This window comes from Ranitomeya imitator, chromosome 7 (assembly GCF_032444005.1).
Source record: "Ranitomeya imitator isolate aRanImi1 chromosome 7, aRanImi1.pri, whole genome shotgun sequence".
NCBI lineage: Eukaryota > Metazoa > Chordata > Amphibia > Anura > Dendrobatidae > Ranitomeya > Ranitomeya imitator.
Window position 1 is genome coordinate 184,424,697 of NC_091288.1, and position 26,378 is coordinate 184,451,074.

General features: G+C 44.8%; 1 long non-coding RNA gene across 1 annotated transcript in view; it reads left to right on the plus strand.

The window, feature by feature from the left end:
* LOC138645826 (uncharacterized) overlaps positions 1 to 25,855 on the plus strand; it is a 101,524-nt gene extending 75,669 nt beyond the window's left edge. The window contains exons 2-4 of the long non-coding RNA XR_011314766.1: positions 9,903 to 9,973; positions 24,939 to 25,085; positions 25,368 to 25,855. This is a non-coding gene — a long non-coding RNA (uncharacterized lncRNA). The remainder of the gene's footprint in view (positions 1 to 9,902; positions 9,974 to 24,938; positions 25,086 to 25,367) is intronic.
* Positions 25,856 to 26,378: the final 523 nt, after the last annotated feature.

Genomic DNA, 26,378 nt, shown 5'->3' on the forward strand with positions numbered 1-26,378 from the left:
GGACAGGCTGTGACATATTTTCCAGAGGAATAATGTATCTCTGGAATGTTAGGCAATATTCACATTTTAATTTTTTTGTACTAATGGTTTACAAAATTCTGACGACCTGTGACACAGCTGGAATGAATGTGTCGCATGTATTTGTCTTGCTCCATCAATTAAGGAATGTTTCCCTCAGACCTCCTGGAGACTTCACAACCCTGGATCAGACCTAAATCACAGGACAATAAAACCTCATACTCCTTATCTATGAACTGCTGCAATATTTCTGGCCACAACTGTTTCCCCCTCCCATATTGATAGTTCTGCATCACTTGTCTTATTTATGGCCAGTTCTGTATAATATGTGACTCTTCACATTTTATCTCGCTTTTGTTAGCATAAAAATCGGATGAGTTCAATCCTGTAAATGTCGGCCTGCCCTCGGAGCAATGTTCTATCAGGCTGGGCAGATCTGTATTCAGCTGCAATTTGACTGAAATCAGATGGGTGTGAGCAGAAAACATTGGATGCCATACGGCCCATCAGTGCGACATAAAGATACAATTCTGTAATATGGAAAACTGGAAATGGTCCTGTAAGATTAATAAAAACTGGGCTAGTACACCAATGAGAAGTGGGAACAAATCATCGTGGATCCGTTCTCCTGGATGAGAGTGGGAGCGCTTTCTGTATCCACTGCTGTAAGCCTTCTCCTATACTGAGCCTGATAAAGACCGGAGGAGACTCCCAAGACGCTGGCTACAATCATTGTTTTACTTCTCCTTTAAGGCCGGTTTCACACGTCCAGATAATTCCAGTACCGTATAAAAACGGTACTGGAGTTATCCGTGTGTCCGTGCTCTCACGTGGCACATCAGTGTGGCACACGTGTGCCCACTGGGTACCACACACACCGTGCATGAGACAGCGCTGTCCCAAGCATCGTGCTGAATCGGCGATTAATATCTTCCCTGCAGCAGCGTTTGCTGCAGGGAAGACATGAATAATAGTCTTTAAAATAAAGATTTATTTTCTCCCCCCCCCCCCCCGCTGTGCTGAAAATACCCAGCTCGTTCTCTCGCCGCCGCAGCGTCCTCTCCTGGCCGCAGGTTCTCCTGTATGCGGTCACGTGGGGCCGCCGATTACAGTAATGAATATGCGGTTCCACCCCTATGGGAGGTGGAGCCGCATATTCATTACTGTAAATGAGCGGCCCCACGTGACCGCATACAGGAGAAGCCGCGGCTGTTTTCTGGGGGGGGGCAATAACCATGGACCCTCTCCAGGCTATTAATATCTGCCTTCAGTCACTGGCTTTACTACTCTGGCGGAGATATGAAATAGGAAACATCTATCCGATGATTTCTAGGTAACTATAAAATACACTTAAGATTATATACTTGTGATGTTCACTGTTCACCTTGGTGTAGTATTTCATCTGATTGTGAGGAACTGTTTTAATATTTATATGTTTTATGTATGTTAAATAAAGATTTTGTCTTAAAGAATACACTTCGTGACTAGGGTTTATTACCTTATGGTCAATATGTTTATATTGAGCTTGGAGTGTGGCCCATTGGTAACTTGAGGAAATGGGTTGGTGCGTTTTGTTCATTCATTGTATGTAAACCATATCTCTCATCATGTCAGGTTTAGGAAGGAGATAGGTTTAAAGCCGGTAATTCAATTGCCGGCTTTTGCTATCTCGCGCTGGATGAAATATTATTAATATATATACATATACAGGTCCTTCTCAAAAAATTAGCATATAGTGTTAAATTTCATTATTTACCATAATGTAATGATTACAATTAAACTTTCATATATTATAGATTCATTATCCACCAACTGAAATTTGTCAGGTCTTTTATTGTTTTAATACTGATGATTTTGGCATACAACTCCTGATAACCCAAAAAACCTGTCTCAATAAATTAGCATATTTCACCCATCCAATCAAATAAAAGTGTTTTTTAATAACAAACAAAAAAACCATCAAATAATAATGTTCAGTTATGCACTCAATACTTGGTCGGGAATCCTTTGGCAGAAATGACTGCTTCAATGCGGCGTGGCATGGAGGCAATCAGCCTGTGACACTGCTGAGATGTTATGGAGGCCCAGGATGCTTCAATAGCGGCCTTAAGCTCATCCAGAGTGTTGGGTCTTGCGTCTCTCAACTTTCTCTTCACAATATCCCACAGATTCTCTATGGGGTTCAGGTCAGGAGAGTTGGCAGGCCAATTGAGCACAGTAATACCATGGTCAGTAAACCATTTACCAGTGGTTTTGGCACTGTGAGCAGGTGCCAGGTCGTGCTGAAAAATGAAATCTTCATCTCCATAAAGCATTTCAGCCGATGGAAGCATGAAGTGCTCCAAAATCTCCTGATAGCTAGCTGCATTGACCCTGCCCTTGATGAAACACAGTGGACCAACACCAGCAGCTGACATGGCACCCCACACCATCACTGACTGTGGGTACTTGACACTGGACTTCAGGCATTTTGGCATTTCCTTCTCCCCAGTCTTCCTCCAGACTCTGGCACCTTGATTTCCGAATGACATGCAAAATTTGCTTTCATCAGAAAAAAGTACTTGGGACCACTTAGCAACAGTCCAGTGCTGCTTCTCTGTAGCCCATTTCCTGCACACGCCTGTGCACGGTGGCTCTGGATGTTTCCACACCAGACTCAGTCCACTGCTTCCTCAGGTTCCCCAAGGTCTGGAATCGGTCCTTCTCCACAATCTTCCTCAGGGTCCGGTCTCCTCTTCTCGTTGTACAGCGTTTTCTGCCACATTGTTTCCTTCCAACAGACTTACCATTGAGGTGCCTTGATACAGCACTCTGGGAACAGCCTATTTGTTGAGAAATTTCTTTCTGGGTCTTACCCTCTTGCTTGAGGGTGTCAATGATGGCCTTCTTGACATCTGTCAGGTCGCTAGTCTTACCCATGATGGGGGTTTTGAGTAATGAACCAGGCAGGGAGTTTATAAAAGCCTCAGGTATCTTTTGCATGTGTTTAGAGTTAATTAGTTGATTCAGAAGATTAGGGTAATAGGTCGTTTAGAGAACCTTTTCTTGATATGCTAATTTATTGAGACAGGTTTTTTGGGTTATCAGGAGTTGTATGCCAAAATCATCAGTATTAAAACAATAAAAGACCTGACAAATTTCAGTTGGTGGATAATGAATCTATAATATATGAAAGTTTAATTGTAATCATTACATTATGGTAAATAATGAAATATAACACTATATGCTAATTTTTTGAGAAGGACCTGTATGTGCCTAGCCCCCTGGATAAAATGGTCCAAACAATTTATCCAACATGTATACCAAGTAGCAAAAAAGAAGGCAGCACTCCAAAAGTTTCAGGTGAAAAAAAGGTGAAGTTTTAATCGACCCACATCACTGCGCGACGTTTCGGCTCACTGAGCCTTTTTCAAGCTTGAAAAAGGCTCAGTGAGCCGAAACGTCGCGCAGTGATGTGGGTCGATTAAAACTTCACCTTTTTTTCACCTGAAACTTTTGGAGTGCTGCCTTCTTTTTTGCTACTTGGTGTGTGTGTGTGTGTATATATGTATATGTATATATATATATATATATATATATATATATGTATATGTATATGTATATATATATATATATATATATATATATATATATATATATATATATATATATATATATATATATATATATATATATATATATATATATGTTACGATTTTTTGAGCACATGGATCCATTGTATGTCCATATGTCGGTTTTGCTAGCCTGCGAGAAAATCTCGCAGTACAGATGCCATACGGATTACATATGGAGGATGCCATGCGCAAAATACGCTGACACACCCTGCCTACGGAGGAGATATGGACCACTATTTTGGGGACTTTTCTGCGTATTACGGCCGTAAATTACAGACTGTATTGTCTTACGCCGAGTGTGACGCCGGCCTAAGGGTGGCATGGAAGCCACCACCTGTGAGGTCAATGGAGATTACAGTTTGCGGTTATTACAGAACCCTCTGAGCTGTCAACTGTCACTTGAGGTGAACTCAATTAGCACAGTGACCGGCAATATGCATAACCTGGCGGAAACATTGTAGTAGGTTGGATTGCCGGACTGCCCCCTGCGTGACACAGGGGCACTACAGTACGGAAGTCCAACAGTGAACCAGTGGAATCATTACAGTGCATCAGATGGTGAATCACTGTTGGACTGCGTTGCCCACTAGAATTTGTTACATACAGCAAGCTAAATCTAAGTGGGCAGAAGGACCTGGTGTTTTAGCTTACTAAGGCTAGGGTCACATTGCGTTAGGGCAGTCCGTTTAGCGCATAGCGCTATGGACTGCGCTGATGCAATGTCCCAAAAGGGATCGCATTAGCCGATCCCGCTAGCGCAGGTCCCCGATCTGTGCTAGCGAGGAACGGACCGCAAACGCTGCAAGCAGTGTTCGCGGTCCGTCACTCAAATGACGGCACATTGCTAGCGCACGCCCAATGTGGGCGTGCGCTAGCGATGCGTTCGCCATTACAGGCTATGGCGGCGTTAACTGACTACGTTACACCGCGTTATGCTGCGGTGTAACAGTCCGTTAATCGCGGTCACATAACGCAATGTGACCCTAGCCTAAGTCTGGTATTAAACCACTTCAAGGGACCTGGTCCTTTATCCCACTTGGATTTAGCTTTCTCACAGTGAGCAGGCTAAATTCAAGTTGGCAGAAGGACCTGGTCCTTTAGCCTGCTAGATCTAGTAGATCATCTTTCGTCGCAATGCGTCGGGCCGACGGACGTTGTGAAAGTTTTGCACGACGTGGGCAGCGGAGAGAGAGAGAGAGAGAAAAAAAATCCCATTGCCTTTGCATTGGGTTTCGTGTTTCGGTCGATCCTCGACTTTTCGCCATAATCGGCCGATTTCACCCGACTCGACTCTTGAGATAGTCGGGTTTCGCGAAACCCGGCTCGACCCTAAAAAAGTCAAGGTCGCTCAACCCTACCTGGTCCTTTAGCCTCCTATAGTATTAAAACACGAAGAGGGACCTGGTCCTTTAGCCAACCAGGATTTAGCTTTCTCACAGAGAGCAGGCTAAATCCAAGTTGGCAGAAGGACCTGGTCCTTTAGCCTCCTATAGTATTAAAACACTCACAGGGACCTGGTCCTTTAGCCGACCGGGATTTAGCTTTCTCACAGAGAGCAGGCTAAATTCAAGTTGGCAGAAGGACCTGGTCCATTTGGCCAATAATTACAGTATTAACCCCTTCACAACGCATGATGCAGTTACGTCATATATCATCGAAATATAAGAAAAAAAATATTGCTTTTGCTCAATTAAAAAAAATACACAAATTTGGACTTGTCGTGTTCAGAAAGGTCTGACCAATCAAAATGTAAAATAATCTGATCAGTAAACGGCATAGCGAGAAAAAAACTCGAAACACCATAATGACTTTTTTTTTGGTCGCCGCAACATTGCAATAAAATGAAATAAGAGGTGATCAAAACATGGTATCCGTGCCAAAATGGCATCAATAAGAACATCCCGCCAAAATAAAAAAAATTCCCAACAGCGATGTGGATGGAAAAATAAATAAGTTATGGGAAGGAAAAAAATTTTTTAATAAAAGGAAATTCGCCCGAGGGTTAAAACACTCCTAGGTGCATGCATGTAAAAAATTTGTGGTTGTATGATCTACAAAAATGATCACCAGTAAATAAAACGGGACGCAGATGAGATTGGCGCAGAGTATTGTACACACTGGGATTAAGGGGAAAATTCTTGCGTATACACATTTATTTATATGTGACAATTAATCAGATGTCATATTTAGTCTGCGGCTCAATATTACTGCAAAAAAATGACATGACAGTATTGATATATATCTATATACAATAAGGGTCCTTCTATCTACTGGGATTTAGCATTCTTATATAGAGCAGGCTAAATCCAAGTCGGATAAAGGACCTGGTTCCTCTGTAACCGGGAAATATCCGACTGTGTGAGAAAGCTAAATCCCAGTGCACAGAGGGACCTGGTCCTTTAGCCGACTGGGATTTAGCTTTCTCACAGAGAGCAGGCTAAATCCAAGTCGGCAGAAGGACTTTGTCCATTTGGCCAATAGTTATAGAATTGACCCCTTCACAACGCATGATGTAGTTACGTCATATATCATAAAAATATTAAAAAAATCACTTTTGCTCCATTAAAAAAAAAAAAAAAAAAATTGGAAATTTGGAATTGACGTGTTCAGAAAGGTCTGACCAATCAAAATGTAAAATAATCTGATCAGTAAACGGCACAAAGAGAAAAAATCTCAAAACGCCATAATGACTTTTTTTTGGTTGCCGCAACATTGCAATAAAATGAAATAAGAGGTGATCAAAACATGGTATCCGCGCCAAAATGGTATCAATAAGAACATCCCACCAAAATAAAAAAAAATCCCAAAGGCGATGTGGATGGAAAAATAAGTTATGGGCAGGAAAAAAAATATTAAAAAAAATGAAAATCGCCGGAGAGTTAGGGTATGTTCACACGTTCAGGATTTCCATCCTTTTTTTTTTCAGGACAGTTTTTTTAAAAAACTGCAGCTCTTGGCAGAAAACGCAGGTCCTTTTTTTGGTCCTTTTTTTGTCCTTTTTTGATGCGTTTTTTTATCCTTTTTTTATGCAGTTTTCTATGCAGAGACTGTGTGTTTCCTAGGAAGCTTTTTAGGGCTAAAATGGCTGAAAATACCCTACCCCTAACCCTAACCCTACCCCTAACCCTACCCCTACCCCTATTCTAACCTTAGTGAAAAAAAAAAAAAATTCTTAATTTTTTTTATTGTCCCTACCAATGGGGGTGACAAAGTGGGGGGGGTGTCATTTACTATTTTTTTATTTTGATCACTGAGATAGGTTATATCTCAGTGATCAAAATGCACTTTGGAGCGAATCTGCCGGCCGGCAGATTCGGCGGGCGCACTGAGCATGCGCCCGCCATTTTGCAAGATGGCGGCGCCCAGGGAGAAGACGGCCGGACGGACACCGGGACGCCGGGTAAGTATAAGGGGGGGAGATTAGGGCACGGGGGGGGCATCGGAGCACTGGGGGGGGCATCGGAGCACGGGGGGGGGGGGGCATCGGAGCACGGGGGGCGGGATCGGAGCACGGGGGGGCAGCCACACTCCGCCCACGCACTTCCGCCCGCTTCCCCGCACTTCCGCCCGCTTCCCCGCACTTCCTGCTGCAGCGGTTCTGCACATCAAATCGCAGTAAAACCCGCAGATATATTTTTGATCTGCGGGTTTTACTGCGATTTTGACCTCACAATGGAGGTCTATGGGTGCAGAACCGCTGCGGTTCAGGAAAAAGAAGTGACATGCTCCTTTTTTGCCGCAGCTATTCTGCGCGGCTTTTTAAACGAATTTACGGACCATGTGCACAGCAGTGACTGTTTTCCATAGGGTTACATTGTTATGTACCCTGCATGGAAAACTGCTGCGGAACCGCAGCGGCAATACCGCTGCGGTTCCGCAGTAAAAAACGCACTGTGTGAACATGGCCTTAAATCACTCCTAAGTGCATGCATGGAAAAAAAATCTGTGGTTGTGTGATCTACAAGTTACGTCATATATCATAAAAATATAAGAAAAAAAAAATATCGCTTTTGCTCCATTAAAAAAATAAAATAAATTGGGAATTGACGTGTTCAGAAAGGTCTGACCAATCAAAATATAAAATAATCTGATTGGTAAACGGCATAACGAGAAGTAAACTCGAAATGCCATAATTACGTTTTTTTTTGTCGCTGCAACATTGCCATAAAATGAAATAAGAGGTGATCAAAACATGGTATCCGCGCCAAAATGGTATCAATAATAACGTCCCGCCAAAATAAAAAAAAAAATCCCAACGGCGATGTGGATGGAAAAATAAGTTATGGGAAGGAAAAAAAATGTTAAAAAATGGAAAATCGCCCGAGGGTTAAAACACTCCTAGGTGCATGCATGGAAAAAAATCTGTGGTTGTGTGATCTACAAAAATGATCACCAGTAAATAAAACGGGATGCAGATGAGATTGGCGCAGAATATTGTACACACTGGGATTAAGGGGAAAATTCTTGCGTATAATCGTCACATATAAATAAATGTGTGATCAGATGTCATATTTAGTCTGCGGCTCAAAAAAAAATCACATGACAGTATTGATATGTATCTATATACAATAAGTCCTTCTGTCTACTGGGATTTAGCCTTCTTATATACAGTAGAGCAGGCTAAATCCAAGTCGGCTAAAGGACCTGGTCCCTCTGCCAACTAGGAAATAGCCGCCTCTGTGTGAGAAAGCTAAATCCCAGTGCACAGAGGGACCTGGTCCTTTAGCCGACTGGGATTTAGCTTTCTCTATACTGAGCCGGCTAAATCCCAGTGCACAGAGGGACCTGGTCCTTTAGCCGACTGGGATTTAGCCACAACCCAGTGGTGACTGGACCCTTCCGCCGTCTACCGCGCAGCACACATCCCAAAAGCCTTTGCGCGAGTGACGAGATCTTCTCTACATCCCAGGTAAAACCTTCCAATCTAATCGCTCACAATGCAATAATAACCCAGATCGCTGATAATAACCGTCACCATCTCCGTTATTCGTACGTGAAACCGTTGCAGTAAAGCGATTTGCATTTTGGGACTATATTGTGTAGCGGAGAGATACTACTTGTACAATTACCATAGTTTGTCTTATGATGTCATCAGCCTGCGACGGCAGCGTGAGAATGACGATCTGCAATCCCATTGGCTCTCGCTAATTCTGGTTAGAGAGCGCTAATAAAGCTTGGTTGCAGAGTGATAAAGTTCTTTATATAATAATCAGTGATAATCGAGAATCAAAAATCATTAACCATATCGCGACCAGACACTTTTTTTTTTATTTTTTAGATTTTTTTTTCTTAAATGCTTTTTTTAATAACTCTAAAATGTTTTCTCATTTCAGCATCCAAATAATTTTTGCCTCTTTATTTTATGACTCCTTGTTTGAACCTTATTTTAATCTATTTTTTTTTTTTTCATTTTTATATTCTTATCTTTTTAATATATTTTTTTCTTTGCTATCGAGGGAAAGTGTAAAAACAAAAAGAGGAAATATCTGGCTTGTTTTTCACGTTTTTATTGTTAGGCACCAAATGGGAGCCGTATCATATATTCTGAATTGGGTTCCCGTTAGGTAGCAATTATTTTTATACATTGAATAGTTGGAGGACGGAGGGTTCGGCGGGGCTAGAAACAGGGATACAGATTGGCCTTTAATTTTTTTTATTATTTTGTTGGTATTTTTTTCATTTTTTATTTTTATTTTTTCATTATTTATTTACTTGCTAATATTGCACCTTTAATTTCACAGCACTTTACAGACATTATTATTTTTCATTTATTTCATACATTGTACCCCATTAGGTCATAAAAGACCTTTGTGGGGTGGACAATTCAATATTTATACATTTCATGTAACTGGTGATTTCCCCTGTAACTGGTGCTGGCACATTAGGGTCGGTTACAGGGGTAATTCAGCCTCCGGCCTGCACTTGTAGAGATAATCTGGGATTAATAACACCACACAGCTCCGGGGTCCGGCGATCGTATGATCTCTGTGGTCCGGAGGAGGAAGCGCTGTTTCTGCTTCCTATACTTGTTTAGTGCTGTCTCTGCAGTGATGAGGAAGGCAGAGATGGTAATAAGTCATCTCTGCCTTCTCTATGGGGATTCTGGCTGTTACTGACAGCAGCTGTATGATTTCCCTGCAGCTGCTAACTCTGCAGTTTACTTTTAAAAAGTCCTTGCAGTTATATGCAGACCGCCCTGAGATTTTAAGAAGTTGGGTGATTTGCAAGTATTTAAAAATAATTCTTAGTTGACGTCTTTTTTTTCTGTAGGTTTATCGATTCCTTTGAAACCAGAATTTTCATCTGAGCACTTCCCATGGATCTAACGGAGCATTTGTGAGGTGAGCTGTAAGCGCATAATATTTTCTACTGGTGAATACATTAAGAAAGGCGTCACAATGTTTCATGAGCTGTACACTTTTTTTTTTCGTGAATCATCTTTTCTTGTAAAGTGGAATTGTCAATTTTGGCAACTTCTAAAAAAATCGCACAAAAATAGGGGAGTCCTGTCCGACCTCGCTGAATGTTTTTCTGTATGTGATATTGGGTTGTCCCATCATTAGAGCTCTGCTATCTGAGAACATCTAGGGTGCGTGGAGGGGCGATAACTGAAAATGAGGTGCGGCCGTGGGGAATACAGATCGATCAATGTTTCTAGAGCGACATCGCTAAAAGTATGTTGTAACCTGTGGGCCTGATTGGCACAGAAGTCAGGAAAATACACACCAAACATAAGATAAAAGCAAGATGTGAACCCGTGCTGTGATTTTGGCAGATCAGTACCTATTCTCTGTAATTCTTGGATATATTCACACTTTGCACTTTTTAAGGTCATGTGATACTTTTTTTACACACACATTTTCCTAATTCGCTAGGTGTCACCTGTCCTCAAGAGAGGCTATAGTTGTATGATTGCTGGGGGTCTCGCTGCTGGGACGTCCATCATTCTCAGGAGTGAGGATCCAAAAGTCACCTGTGTAAATGTAATAGAAGCGATTATGTACCACTATTGTACCATTCACTGTCTGTAGAAGTGGTGGTCACACATGCCCACTCCTGCCCCATTCACATAGGGGGCTTCAGGTCTTTCCCGCATAGTGGGAGTCTCAGCAGCCGTACTTGAAATGAGAGAACTTTTATGATGGCTTACAGTCATATACTCAGTACCCTCTTGACTAAAATGACTGTTGAGAAGTTTCCAGTCTGCCCGCAATGACTATCTCTGGGTCTTGCATAGAAATATTAGGCTAATCGTTCTCTCCCAAAAAGTGCCAGATGCTCTACTTTTCAGGGTCTCTACAGGCCTTGTGCCAAACTTCTTGGCCTCCAGCCCACCATCTTCTGCAATGGACAAGCCACTGTGACCTTTGGTCATCAATGCTACCGTGAGGAACGAGCTCACTTAGGCCGTCAGTTCACAAGCGCTCCTCCAATGAAGAGGCCAAAAGCTGGCCTTACCCATTAGAAGCTGACAAATGATCGTTTAGCTGACATCTTCCTCCCGTCTCCTAAATACACAACACTCAGCTCAGCCTTCCTGTGTTTCTATATGAGGGAACCGCTGCTGAGAATCATCTCCCGTGTAAACAAAAGCATCAGGAGAATAATTTTCAAACACCCGATCCTTATTTACCTCAACATCATCTGTTCATGTAGATTTTCAGTGGAAATCAACCATTTTTGGAACAGGATTCTTAGGATCATGTGTAACTTTCGCATGTTGGCTGGTTGGCGCGAGCGTGGGAGGTGTGGCCGCACTGGACCACTAACCAGACTACCCTGGGAGGCCGTAACTAAGCACCTATCTTGAGCTGCCAGGTGCCACTCCAGGGTGGTGTTTGGCTGTGGCTACTGATCCCATCGGGGGACGGAACACAGGTAAGAAGGCAGTCACAGCTGAGACACTGGCAGGCAGACGGGTATGGCTGAGACACTGGCAGGCAGATGGGCACATCTGAGACACTGGCAGGACAGGCAGACAGGGCTGGTACTCTGGCAGGACAGGTAGGCACTGGAATTCAGGCAGGTATATGGAAACAGGTAGAAACCTGTTCAGACAAAAAGGAATATGGGAACAGGTAGGAGCCTGACCCTCAAGTTACTGAACGGAGGAAGAGCAAAACTGCAAGAGCGGATGCAAAGCAGAAACACAGGAGGAAGAGCCAAGAGCTGAGAAGAAGGAGGTGGAGCAAAGAGCTGAACCGCTGAAGGCAGAGCCAAGAGCGGAACCGCTGGAGGCAGAGCTAAGAGCTGAACCAACAGAGGGGGCGACGAGAGCAGGAAGGCGCAGAGCCACAGGTGGCAGAGAGCAGAGAGGTGCAGAGCCACAAGTTGCGGAGAGGGAAGCAGTCAGGCGCAAAGCCACAGCTGGTGGCGAGCAGAGCATAGAGGCGCACAGCCACAGGTTGTGGCGAGCAGAGCAGAGAGGCACAGAGCCACAAGTTGAGCAGAGCAGGAGGGAGAGAACACAGAGGTACGCACAGCAGAGTGGGAAAGGTAAACAAGCAAGGAACAACAGGAACGGACATAGACCAGAGTACTGACAGGGACAGACACGGATACATGAACTCGACATGGATATAGGCCTGGGTATTGAAGCCCCCAGAAAGCAGAGACAGGACCTGGCAGCTCAGTAGCAAGATACTGAGGGAAATCATTTGCTCAGGCATCCTACAATGGGTGAGGATGCCTTAAGTATCAGAGGCCTCTAGGCAATTGGCCGGGGACAAGTTAGGGAGGTGCACACAGTCTCAATAAGAATCTGGAATTGCCAGTGCCGCCCCCTATGCACACAGCCAGGAAGCATGCACAGAGCAGGCAGACAACATGAGGCACACAGTATGGAGCTGGCAACAGACAGAACTCACAGCATGGCCCGGAGTGCGTAAGTTGATGTATCAGGCAGGTGGTGGATGGGAGGCCATGCAGTGATGCCAGCAGGGTTGTTACAGTATGCCATCTGAGAAAAGTGATGCTAATCTTTAGAAATATCATGGCACCCATTACCAGCCATCAAGCCCATCGTCTATTTTTACAATCATCCATTGCATCAGCTTCTGAATTGTAATGACCTGGGGATGAGAGCACCAGAATGCACTATGACGAGGAGCCATACTGCTGCACTGGATAAAGCTCTGCTGCGAAACCTTGGATCCTGGCATTCACATGGATGTGACATATATCAGCTACCTAAATAATGGACAGACCGAGTAACACCCTTTGTGGTAGCAGAGACCTCTTCTAGCCGGATAATGTGACATACCACTCTGAAAAAAAAAGCTCAGAAACTATTTGAGGATCACGACAAAGGATTTAAGGTTTCTCAGACCGATAGAACATCTGTGAGAGGTGCTGGAAGAACAAGCCCTACCTGTCACAGATGGCACCAGCACCTGGCATACCTGGTCAAGTGTCAGGGTCCACTGTACCAAGGGGTGGAGGGGCGGACACTCAGCCCAAACTTCCACTCATGATACATGCTGTATACGCGCACTGCATCTATGGAGCAGGCTCCAGAGCTGAGCTTGCTCCATACAGCATGGATGCCGGCTGTGTTATACAGTGTAACTGCTGCAATCAAATTTATTTGAACCGCCCAGAAGCCTCTGTCAGTAGTGAGATTGACATTTACGAGTATCGGAATAATTACAGCAAAGTAGTGTAGTGTACAAGCCATCGATGGATCGCAGGTTAGAGGCCCATTGGGTGATCCAATAAAAACATACAAAAAACAAACAAAAAATGTTTTAAAAAAATAATTTGGATATTTAGTGTTACGTGTTACGGAACCCCTCAGCACCCAGAATATGTTGTGCAGTTATATGTATGTATAATAGGTTCCATATGAGATGCATGTCCCTAATGCATCAGCCCACAGGCTGCGCCCCTGGGCAGAGGGGACAAGATATCCCCCTTCTAACCTCCCCCACCTTTATAATTCCCACAGTAAATATCGGCAGGCGCCATCCACCTGCGGCTATTGTAATGTATGTCTGGCCTGTGGCTTTTCAATTGGCCTGCCCTCTGTATCTGTGTGATATATTCTGTGTTCTGTGAGTAAAGTGTTGTCAGACTGGAAATACATGGAAATGCAGTGAGCTTTTATATGCGCCCATGTAATCAAGGAATTCCAGCCAGCGTCCTTCATTCAGACTCCAGCCAAAGCAGAGTGGACCTCCTGAAACACGGGGTGGTACTGAAAGAGCTACTCCAGCACGGTAGACCCTGTCTACAGGAGGATAGGAATGAATGGAAAACAACTACCAGAAGTTAAAGAGGACTACATTAAAAGATCTGGTGGAAGCCCCAGGGTTAATCGCCAGCAACAAAACAAAAGCGGATTTGATAGCAGCCATCATGGAACACGACAGTGCAGCGCCCCCCAATGTGAATGTGGAGGAGACTGAATTCCAGAGGGAGGTAAAGAACAGACTGGCGTTCTATGGCCCAAACCCTGCAGTAGAGATCATACGAGAGGTGATGGCTGATGTGCGTAGTGATCTGAAGGAAAAGATGGCCGAGCAGACCAGGATAGAGCTAGCCAAGATGGAGATGGCAGAGCAGACCAAAGGGGAGCTGGCCAAGATGGAGATGGCAGAGCGGAGAGTCAGCGAGCAGGGGGAGCTCTGGCCTCCGACCAGGTACCTTCAACAGTAAGCCACAAAAAGATCCAGTATAATGCCTTTTGACAGTTGGGGGAGGCAGAGGAAGACATTGATGGCTTTCTTCACGACTTTGAGCGGCAGTGTGCCCTTCATCAAGTGAAGCCGGAGGAACGGGTTCAGATTCTGGCCAGCAAGCTGACAGGCCGGGCAGGGGACGCTTATCGCACGGTACCTGATGAGGACTGTATGGACTATGAGCGGATCAAAGAAGTGATCTTGGCTCGGTATGCGCTGACACCAGAGGCATACCGCCAAATGTTCCGCGGACTTATAAAACGCGTAACCGATACCCACGCTGAATGGGCCTGTAAATTACGGCGGTCACTGCTACAGTTGGTACAAGGGAGCCAAGCAACCACTAAGGAGGACATCCTCCAGCTCTTGTTAGAACGATTCTTTAATGGACTAACCCCCGAGACACAGGAATGGCTTCGGGACAGGCGGCCAACGACTCTTGAGGAGGCCGCTCGTCTGGCCGCTGAACATCATGACGCCAGGAGGCCTCAGTTGTCCGGATCAAAGATGGTCACTAGGGGTCCGCCCATGGAACTGCAGGGCCCCAAACCACCGAAGATTGTAGGGGGACCAGCTAGAAACCCAGCCTACCACAGTTCCCCTGGGGCGCGATGCCACACCTGCCGTCAGCTGGGACACCTGCAAAGACAATGTCCCAACCGGACTCAGCATACCCAGTGGCGAAAGGCGGGAACAGCTACCTTCAGCCGGGCCACTGTACACTGCTACCAAGGCGAAGCTGACCCGGCATTGGGGGCTATGAATAACCAGGGGGTGGAAGAGATGGAGGAAGTGCTGCATGAAGTAGACCCCGTGCAGGCAGCCCGGGCAGATAATCGACAACAGCATCGACAGGTTGTGTGGGTTAATGGGAAACGTATGCAGGAACTAAGAGATTCCAGGGCAACTTTGACCCTTGTATAGCCTCATCTCGTCCGGGCCAAGAGAAGACGGACCGGATAGTGGCAGTCTGTGTAGCAGGGGGAGCCATACATCGACTGCCCACTGCCAGGATTCACCAGAACTGGGGAGTCGGGGATGGCCTTGTTGAGGTCGGCTTTATGGAGGATTTGCCTGCAGACGTCTTGCTGGGAAATGACTTGGGGCCCATGTTGTCTACCTTCTCGGTTGCCCCTCTGGCGGAGACATATCCTGTGACCACCCGGAGACAAGCTCGAGCTGCGGAGGCGGAATCACACTCAGAGGAGGCCCAGGTAAGACATCCCAGCCCTACACGTTTTCCCATAGCCAGACACATTTCTTGGGCCACCCCAGATGAATTTAAGAGGGAGTTACTTGAGGATCCTTCATTGGAGGGATATCGTGGGAAGGCACAGGAGGGGAGAGGGGTACTGGAAGAGGAACAGTTTGTATGGAAGCAGGGACTCCTCTACCGGATCACAGAGCAGCACCACATAGGGACGAGCCCCACTATAAAACGACAGCTGGTAGTTCCCAAGAAGTATAGGCAGGAGTTACTGTGAATCTCTCATGACATACCCTTGGCCGGGCACTTCGGTGTCAGTCGCACCAGGCATCGTCTGACACAAAACTTCTTTTGGCCGGGGGTAAACTATGATGTTCGTCAATACTGCCAGACCTGTGACAGTTGCCAGCGCATTGGCAAGAGGGGAGATCGATGCAAGGCCAAATTACGCCACCTCCCCATTGTGGAGGAACCATTTAGCCGAGTAGCGGTCGATCTGATAGGGCCGTTAGCCAAACCCAGTCCGTTAGGGAAAAGGTATATATTGACAGTGGTAGATTATGCCACACGGTATCCAGAGGCGGTTGCGTTACATAACATACTGGCAGAGACGGTAGCGGCTGCCCTGATCCAGGTTTTCTCACGGGTTGGATTTCCCCAGGAGATTATCTCGGACCAGGGTACCCAGTTTACAGCAGAGGTGACCAACCAAGTGTGGAAGCTGTGCGGCGTGAAGTCAATTAGAAGCGCCCCGTACCACCTGCAAACCAATGGGTTGTGTGAACGCTTTAGCGGGACGTTAAAACAACTCATTGGAACTTTTACCAGGATCTTCAGGGACTGGGAGAAATTCTTGCCACACCTCCTGTTTGCCTATCGGGAGGTGCCCCAAGAATCCACTGGGTTCTCCCCGTTCGAACTGGTATATGGGAGACGGGTAAGGGGACCCCTAGACTTAGAGCTAGAACACTGGGAAGGGGAGGGCATCATAGAGGGGTGTTATGTCTGCTAATGAGAGGTGTTATAAAGGCAATCCAGAGACACAGTGTGCCTAGCGATCAGAGCGCACACAGTGATCTGACAAATACCCAAAAACAAAAGAACGAGCTCTGAGACGTGGAAACTCTGTAGACTGCACACCTGATCCTATCCTAAGCACAACTAAAAGCGGCTGTGGATTGCGCCTAACAACTACCTATGCAACTCGGCACAGCCTAAGAAACTAGCTAGCCTTAAGATAGAAAAATAGGCCTGACTTGCCCCCAGAGAAATACCCCAAAGGAAAAGGCAGCCCCCCACATATAATGACTGTGAGTAAGATGAAAAGACAAAACGTAGGGATGAAATAGATTCAGCAAAGTGGGGCCCGATATTCTAGACAGAGCGAGGACAGTAAAGTGAACTTTGCAGTCTACAAAAAACCCTAAAGCAAAAACCACGCAAAGGGGGCAAAAAAGACCCACCGTGCCGAACTAACGGCACGGCGGTACACCCTTTGCTTCTCAGAGCTTCCAGCAAAACAAAAGACAAGCTGGACAGAAAAAAAGCAACAAAATAGCAAAAAAGCACTTAGCTATACAGAGCAGCAGGTAACAGGAACAGTCAGGAGAAGCTCAGATCCAACACTGGAACATTGACAAGGAGCAAGGATAGCAGCATCAGGCGGAGTTAAGTAATGAAGCAGTTAACGAGCTCACCAGAACACCTGAGGGAGGAAGCTCAGAAGCTGCAGTACCACTTGTGACCACAGGAGTGAATTCAGCCACAGAATTCACAACAGAGGGGTACCTATTATACCCTATGTGCTGGAATTCCGGGACCGCCTACAGGCGCTGACCCAGGCTGTACGTGGGAACATGCAGGTGGCCCAGCGGCGCCAGCGCGTATGGTACGATCGGAGGGCCAGAGAACGCACCTTGGAAATAGGATAGAAGGTCCTGGTGTTAGAGCCCACTAGGCAGAACAAGTTCCAAGCTGCATGGCAGGGGCCCTACCAGGTAGTGGGGAAAATAGCCAACACCACCTATAATGTCGCCAATTGTGACGACCCCAAGGTTATCCGCATGTTCCACGTGAATATGCTGAAGCCCTACCGGGAGCGCCCTGAAGAGGTAATGTCCATCTGTGCACCTGAAGCAGATGATTTAGCCAGACTTCCCTTGCCTGATGTCTTAGGGGAAAGGACTCAGTCTAAAACATGGGACCAGGTACACTTGGGTGAAGACCTAGGTCCCCGGGAGAGACAGCAGGCGGAGGCGTTGTTGAGGCAGCGACAGAGGATGTTTTCGGGGAGACCAGGGTACACTCGCCTGGCACAACACAAGGTTAAGACCCAGGATCAGACCCCCCCCCCCCTGCGACAAAACCCCTTCTGCGTCCCTGAGTCTGTACGAGAAGGGATGCGACAAGAGATACAAGAGATGTTGCGTTTAGGGGTCACGGAAGAGTCAGATAGTCCCTGGGCATCCCCCATAGTGTTAGTGCCCGACAAGGATGGGACTACACGGTTTTGTGTAGACTATCGTAAGCTCAATGAGAAAACGGTGACGGATGCGTATCCCATACAGCGTGTGGATGAGTTGTTAAACCAGCTGGCGGAGGCAAAGTATTTGACCACCATCGATCTATGCAAAGGCTACTGGCAGATTCCCCTTAGCCCTGATTCTATTCCCAAGTTGGCATTTGTCACCCCGTTCGGCTTATTCCAGTTTTGAGTTATGCCATTCGGGATGAAGAATGCCCCAGCGACCTTCCAGAGGCTGGCTGACTGGCTTCTGGATGGTCTCCAGTACTATGCTTGTGCCTACCTGGACTACATTGCCATCTACAGCGCGACATGGGAAGAGCATCTAAATCACCTAGAGACAGTATTGGACAGGATACAAAAGGCCGGAATCACCCTGAACTCACACAAGTGTCACGTGGGCAAAGCAGAGGTTCAGTATTTAGGGCATTGGGTGGAAAGTGGGAAACAGCGACCAGAACCAGCCAAGATTGAGGCCACAGCCAAATGGCCCACCCCACGCACTAAAACCCAGGTCATGGCGTTTATAGGGACAGTGGGGAATTACAGGAAATTCGTTCCTAATTACAGCAGCGTAGCCAAGCCCCTCACTGATCTGACCCGTAAGAACCAACCCCGCCTGGTAACCTGGACCCCAGAGTGTGAGGAAGCCTTCCACCAGCTAAAGGACGCCCTCACCAATACCCCTGTATTGGCTGCACCCGATCCAACTAAACATTTTCTTGTTCACACAGACGCTTCTATGTTTGGATTGGGGGCAGTACTGAGCCAAGTTGGGCCAGACGGCCAAGAAACCCGGTAGCTTACCTGAGTCGGAAACTACTGCCCCGTGAAGTAAGCTATGCGGCCATCGAGAAGGAGTGCCTGGCGGTAGTATGGGCACTCAAAAAGTTGCAACCATACTTGGGCCATAATCCCCTAGTCTGGCTTAATCGGGTCTCCGGAGACAAAGCCAGATTACTGCGGTGGAGTTTAGCCCTACAACCTCTGGACTTCACCATCCACTACAGACCCGGCAAACAAAACGGTAACGCCGATGGACTAAGTCGACAAACGGAACTTGTGCCAACCCCATAAACTTCGGTCATCCCCAAACCGATCCGTTAAGGATCAGACTGTGTATGCCGATCGCGTTGCTGAAAAGGGGAGCCGTGTTACGTGTTACAGAACCCCTCAGCACCCAGAATGTTGTGCAGTTATATGTGTGTATAATAGGTTCCATGTGAGATGCATATCCCTAATGCATCAGCCCACAGGCTGCGCCCCTGGGCAGAGGGGACAAGATATCCCCCTTCTGACCTCCCCCACCTTTGTAATTCCCACAGTAAATATTGTCAGGCTCCTGCCACCTGCGGCTATTGTAATGTATGTCTGGCCTGCCGCTTTTCAATTGGCCTGCCCTCTGTATCTGTGTGATATATTCTGTGTCCTGTGAGTAAAGTGTTGTCAGACTGGAAATACGTGGAGAAGCAGTGATGTTTTATATGCGCCCATGTAACCAAGGAATTCCAGCCAGCGTCCTTCATTCAGACTCCAGCCAAAGCAGAGTGAACCTCCTGAAACACGGGGTGGTACTGAAAGAGGTACTCCAGCACGGTAGACCCCGTTACATTTAGTATCACCACATATATACAGTACAGATCAAAAGTTTGGACACACCTTCTCATTCAGGGATTTTTCAGTATTTTCATGACTAAGAAAATTGTACATTCACACTGAAGGCATCAAAACTATGAATTAACACATGTGGCATTATATACTTAACAAAAAGTATGAAACAACTGAAATTATGTCTTATATTCTAGGTTCTTCAAAGTAGCCACCTTTTGCTTTGATTACTCCTTTGCACACTCTGAAATTCTCTTGATGAGCTTCAAGAGGTAGTCACCGGGAATGGTCTTCCAACAATCTTAAAGGAGTTCCCAGAGATGCTTAGCACTTGTTGGCCCTTTTGCCTTCACTCTGCGGTCCAGCTCACCCCAAACCATTGGGTTCAGGTCTGGTGACTGTGGAGGCCAGGCCATCTGGTGTAGCACCCCATCACTCTCCTTCTTGGTCAAATAGCCCTTACACAGCCTGGAGGTATGTTTGGGGTCATTGTTCTGTTGAAAAATAAATGATGGTCCAACTAAACGCAAACCGGATGGAATAGCATGCCGCTGCAAGATGCTGTGGTAGCCATGCTGGTTCAGTATGCCTTCAATTTTGAATAAATCCCCAACAGTGTCACCAGCAAAGCACCCCCACACCATCACACCTCCTCCTCTATGCTTCACGGTGGGAACCAGGCATGTAGAGTCCATCCGTTCACCTTTTCTGCATCGCACAAAGACACAGTCGTTGGAACCAAAGATCTCAAATTTGGACTCATCAGACCAAAGCACAGATTTCCACTGGTCTAATGTCCATTCCTTGTGTTCTTTAGCCCAAAAAAGTCTCTTCAACTTGTTGCCTGTCCTTAGCAGTGGTTTCCTAGCAGCTATTTTACCATGAAGGCCTGCTGCACAAAGTCTCCTCTTAACAGTTGGTCTCTAATCTGAGCTGCTGTTAACCTGCGATTTCTGAGGCTGGTGACTCGGATAAACTTATCCTCAGAAGCAGAGGTGACTCTTGGTCTTCCTTTCCTGGGGCGGTCCTCATGTGAGCCAGTTTCTTTGCAGCACTTGATGGTTTTTGTCACTGCACTTGGAGACACTTTCAAAGTTTGCCCAATTTTTCGGACTGACTGACCTTAATTTTTTAAAGTAATGATGGCCACTTGTTTTTCTTTACTTAGAATTTGTATTATGGCAAGAAAAAAGCAGCTAACAGTCTATTCAGTAGGACTATCAGCTGTGTATCCACCAGACTTCTGCACAACACAACTGATGGTCCACACCCATTTATAAGGCAAGAAATCCCACTTATTAAACCTGACAGGGCACACCTGTGAAGTGAAAACTATTCCCGATGACCACCTCTTGAAGCTCATCAAGAGAATGCCAAGAGTGTGCAAAGCGGTAATCAAAGCAAAAGGTGGCGACTTTGAAGAACCTAGAATATAAGACATAATTTCAGTTGTTTCACACTTTTTTGTTAAGTATATAATTCCACGTGTTCATTCATAGTTTTGATGTCTTCAGTTTGAATGTACAATTTTCATAGTCATGAAAATACAGAAAAATCTTTAAATGAGAAGGTGTGCCCAAACTTTTGGTCTGTACTGTAAGTTCAAAACAATAAAATATAATATTTATCCCATAAGGTGAGCGCCAATAATAAAATGAATACAATGAAAAATAAAATTGAAACCACTATTTTTCGGTCATTTCACCTCCCATAAAGACAAAGCAGTAAGAGATAAGAAAGCTCATGGGCCCCAAAATAGTGATGGTAAAAACTACAGATTGGGCCTAAAAAAAAATCAAGCTCAGATGCAACTGTATGGAAAAAAAAATGAAAAGAGGTACATATGTTGGAAAACAAGGAGGAAAAATCAAAAGTGAAGAGGGGCCCAATGAGACATATAAACCTGAAAACTGTAAGTTAGGAAGCCTCAAGTTTCCAGGATCTCCTCTTGGGGCCAGATATCACGGGACACCATGAGACACCTGGTGGAGTCCCTGCCTTGATAAATTAGAGCAGTTTTTGGAACATTTAGGCGGACCTACACAATATAAGTCAGGTGGTGTTTATGTTGTGAATGATCAGCCTTACTATTGGTTTACTTTGCCCATGCATTACCATTGGCAGTCCCACCTCTGAGGGGTCTTACCACCATTCTATACAGTATGTACTATAATGAAGTTCAATTGATTTTTTAATGAAATTAACTTTTTTAAAACCTGATCAACAAGATTATGCGGTGGGAACCTCATTGCGGCATATTAAAGTAAAAAAAAAAGTTATTACAAGGAGTTTTGCCTCTGTCTCAATGTCTCTGTGCAGTTCCACCTACTTCCACTAGAGGGTGACAGCACCCTGGTACAGAGGAGGAAGGTGATGCTGTCATATTATGTGACTGCACAAAGCTGCTCCTGATCTTCCCTGCTCCCTACATAGGGGTCTCATGGCCTCCAGCTTCACGCCTGTGATCCACTGCCTTCTTTTCCTGACTGCTGCCACGTTTGGATGTAAGTAACCCATTGATACCCTGGGGATGCGTTGCTGGCTGTCGGGTATATTGTAGGGGCTGTCACTGCTGTATCTGGGAATGGCTATGTCGTGCAATTGAAATTATACGGAGAAAATCTAAGTGATGTAAGATCGGGTAATTACAAATATTCTGCCCAGAGGGCCGGGGATGTGTGGAAAATTTCATTGGCATTTTAATGCATATTTTGGCCTGATGTGGGAATATCTCAGCTGTCATTGATATATTGCAGTATCATATATCTGTTGCCATTTTTAGGGAGTTTTGGTTTATTAAAGGGAACTGGTCAGGTCCCCACACCGCCCCCGTAGGCTGCACAGCTTTAGTCCTGCATTATAATTATGTGATTCTTGCATTATATAAATTCACCTCCTTGTGTATATAGCATGCAGACAATCTGTGGACTAGTCCGGGGGGCATTTACTCCCCCAAATTAACCCTCCCCTCAGTAGGTTCATCCACACCCCAGTGGGCCTGATTGAGGTTCCTTACTCCGCCTGCGTCCTCTCATCGGCCCCTGTATACTCATATTACTATGATATTTGTATACATAGAAGGGAACACTAGTGGCTAATTAGTGGCATCAGAGCCAAACACGTTTTACGAGACCGTTGAGCTTGGGTTCAGAGACCTGCGACCGGTCCGTACATCACTGTCCGTACGGTTTTATGCTGCATTGAGACTGATGTATAATTAGGAATCTATATTGAGAGACAAATATATTGGAAGAATAAGATAGCCAAGGAAAATGTTTACCTTCCGTATAACTCATTAAAAAATTGTCATCAGGTTTTTGCTATGTATTCCGAGGGCAGAAAAATGTAGGGGCTGAGAGCCTGATTCCAGCGATGTGTCACTTACTGGGCTACTTGCTGCAGTTTTGATAAAATCAGTTTTTTTCTGTGGCAGATCTACCAAGTCTCTATATAACGCCGCACACACCACTGATTGGCAGCTTTCTGCCTATGCACAGTGTACACAGAAAGCTGACAATCAGTGGTGTGGGTGGGGTTATATGGATCTTAGCATTCTGAGAAGGCGGTTCCCCAGCCAGGCTCTAATGGCATATGTCCAGATCTTAGGATCTATGGATACGTCCTTTCTATACGCTGGTTGATTTTCCCGCTGTATATGTTGGATGTACAGTATACACAAGCAGCCTTAAAGGGTTATTCCCAAAATATTAATTTACCTCCAATCCATAAGATGGTGGCTAGCTTACTAATCACCGGGGGTCTGACCATTGGGACCCCCAGTGATCCTGAGAACGGTCCTCTTGAACCCTGGAACCAAACTCTTCAACTCTAATGAATTGGAAGAAGGAGGAAATCAGCTCCTCCATCCAAGAATAGATACATTTTTTAAAAATGAATTGGAAAATTTTTAAAAACATGAATTCCAAGCTGCTTTTCCAGGTTTGTGTCGGCCAGGAGAGGGGAGCAGTCAACTTTTTGTCATATTAAGTTTTGTAAATCATATACATTACATAGGAGACACTGAGACAGCTTTAAATACACCACATAGGAGAAACTGGGACTGCTGTATATACATCACATAGGAGAAACTGGGACTGCTGTTCAAAAAGACAAATAGCGCTCCTTCCCTTGCGAGCCCTGCCATGCACCCAAACAGTACTATTCAATCACATATGGGGTGTAGGCGTGCTCAGGAGAAATTGCACAACACATTTTGGAGTGCATTATTTGTCTGTTACCCTTGTGAAAATAACATTTGGGTCTAAAGTAACATTTTTGTGAAAAATTTTAAAATGTTTAATTTTTACTTACACATTCCATTAATTCCTGCGTAGCTCATTAAAGGTTAATAAACTACTTGAATGTGGTTTTGAGCACATTGAGGGGTTCAGTTTTTAGAATGGTGTCACTTTTGAGTAGTTTCTGTCATATAGACTCCTCAAAGTCACTTCAAAGGTGATGTGGTCCATAAAAAAAGGTTTAGTAAATTTTATTGTAAAAATTGGAAATCGCTGGTCAACTTTTAACCCTCCTAACTTCCTAACAAAAAAAACTAATGTTTCAAAAATTGCGCTGATGTAAAGTAGACATAAGGGAAATGTTATTGTTAACTATTCGGTGTAACATGACTCTGATTTAAGGGAATTTAAAAAATAAAAGTTTGAAAATGTGAAAACTGTTCTACATTTTTTCCAATTTTTTTCACAAATAAATGCAAGTCATATCGAAGAAAGTATACCTCTATCATGAAGTACAATACAGTGGGGAAAATACTTATACACTCATAGGCCGGACTCACACACAGTGTATAAAAAATCTGTCCGATTTTGTCTGCTGAGAATAGCACAAATGTTCTCCGCATGGTGATCCGTAAGTCATCCGTGTGCAATGTGATGATGCGATTTTTTTTCTGTGTGTGTCATCCGTATGGCGAGATTTTCTCACACACTTGCAAAATGAGCAAATGAAGGATCCCTGGCCTGAAAATCATTACAAAATTAATGTTGGACCCTATTTATTGGCTCAATTACAAGTCCTCTCCTCCTTGCTTGGCTTGAGTTTTTGATGGTGTATTTTGTGAGCTGCTGATTTGTCTGCAACATGTCATATAGGCTAACCTTTAACCACACTGAACAGGTGCTTTTACACTGGGTTTTGTCACAGCGTTTTGGGGCACCTTACCCTGTGATTGTGGATCCGAGGAGGCGGAGAAGAATGTGGGTCCATCCACTTATGAAGAAACGGGTGACAATAGGCCATTTTCATAGTCTCTACACTTCACTCCGCAGCCATCCAGACAAAAGTTACCAATATACTCGGATGAGCCTGGCCACATTTGATATTCTTCTTGAGACTTTGCGGCCTGGTATCACCTATAAGGACACCTTGATGCGCAAGGCTATTTCCACTGAGGAGCGGCTTCTACTTAATTTACGGTATGTTCAAAAACTGTATGTTTCGTATGTATTTGATGTATTTTATATACATACATTGTTTTTTTTGTTTGGCGGCTTATTTTAAAATTTAAACAAGATAATTATGGCTTTCATATTACTTGCTCATTGTTTTTATTCTATGTTCCTTAGGCATTGTATACGTGCTGTAACTTGTTGAGGCAGGGCATAGTTTGCACTCTCCATTGTAAATGTTATGTTGACGTAACCTTTGTATGATGTTGGCTGAATATGTCCTAAAAATGTTTTAATTTTTTCTTCTAGCAACTGGCCTGTCCTATGCGGCACTACATTTGGAGTTCCTAATCGGAAAAAAAACAATTTCAGGCATTGTACGGGCTCACAAATTTGGTCACGATTGCATCAGTCGGTCATGCCTGAGCCAAAACAGCAAGACTGGCTGCATATTGCCCATGGGTTTGAGGAGACATGCCAGTTTCCTAACTCTACCGATGCTAGTGTGAAAGAGGCCTAAGGAAAAAAATATTTTCAGAATAACTGGGATGAGACATTCCATAATTTTTCTTACTTTGTTAAGTGAAAATATACTTAATAACAAACATTTCCATGTCCATAAACAGGAATACACTTTCTTATTACACTGGTTTACAAAATTAAAAGCAACATTGTATGAATTAGTAGCGCTCATTTCCATGTCTGGTCATAAACCGTCCAGCAATGTTACACTGTGGTTATATATTTCACATACATCTAACCACACATTCTACCTTGGTATCTCAGGATACATTTACTGGATCGCATATAACGTCGACCTTGAAACTTGGAGATCAAAACCCAATAACTATTTACATAACTAAAAATTAACATTTTTGCTGGAAAAACCGCTGCACCTGTAAATGTGGTTTGGGCCCCCTCCCCCCCCCCCCTCACACACACGTTAATATTCTTAGCCACTGGTTAGTGATGAGTTCCAGAAGTCCCATATTTTATAGAATTTCTCAGGGCACCCTCTATTTTGATAGACCGTGCTTTCATATGGAATCACTGAATTGACAAGTTCTACCCAAGATCTCAGTGTTGGGTGTGTTAACTACCCATCCATCTCAGAGCAATTAATTTCTTGGCCAAAAATAGCATCTCTTGGAGAAATACTTTAATATAAATGGTCCCAATTATCTTCTTCCACAACCCCAAACAGGCACACCAAGGGATCCAGGGGAATTGGTATTGCTATTAGGGATGACAAGAAGGTGGTAACCTCCTACCAGAATGTATCTATTACTGGACACCTCTACATCATGTGTATGAAGTCGG